This window comes from Paramormyrops kingsleyae, chromosome 23, assembly GCF_048594095.1.
Source record: "Paramormyrops kingsleyae isolate MSU_618 chromosome 23, PKINGS_0.4, whole genome shotgun sequence".
Classification (NCBI taxonomy): Eukaryota; Metazoa; Chordata; class Actinopteri; order Osteoglossiformes; family Mormyridae; genus Paramormyrops; species Paramormyrops kingsleyae.
The window spans coordinates 22,005,949-22,006,468 of NC_132819.1; positions in this window are offsets into that span (position 1 = coordinate 22,005,949).

Genomic DNA, 520 nt, shown 5'->3' on the forward strand with positions numbered 1-520 from the left:
AGACTACAGAAACACAACCAGTAATTACCCAGCAGTCTGTAAAGGCAGCTGCCCCTGATCCAGAGGTGAAAGCTCAAACCATCAGCCAGGCCGGCACCGGACACGCACGTGCTCTGCTGCCATGTTGGAGCGGCTGCGTGACGTTCAGCCCTGGCTTGCCCACCTAGCTGGACTATTTGGGATAACCGCGACCCATGTTAACCGCCCCGTGTCCCCCTGAACAGGGCCATCGCTCCTGACCCCGAGGTCTGTAGTCCATGGGCTCTGACTGCCGGCCACCTCCGCCCTGAAACCCAAAGCCATGCCCTACTATGCTGGAGCCACGGAGGCAGGGCGGTGGCGTTTTTAGGCCACGAAATGAGCACTCTCCCTTACAGGCTACGGCGAGGTGAGGGACCCACATCTTACTCACAGTCTAAACACTTGACGGAACGTGCAGATATGAGACTGTATTTTGGAGTTGAGATAACTTTGGGTTAAAGTGATCCACGGTCGTAGTAACGCGGGGAGCTTTCGGCTC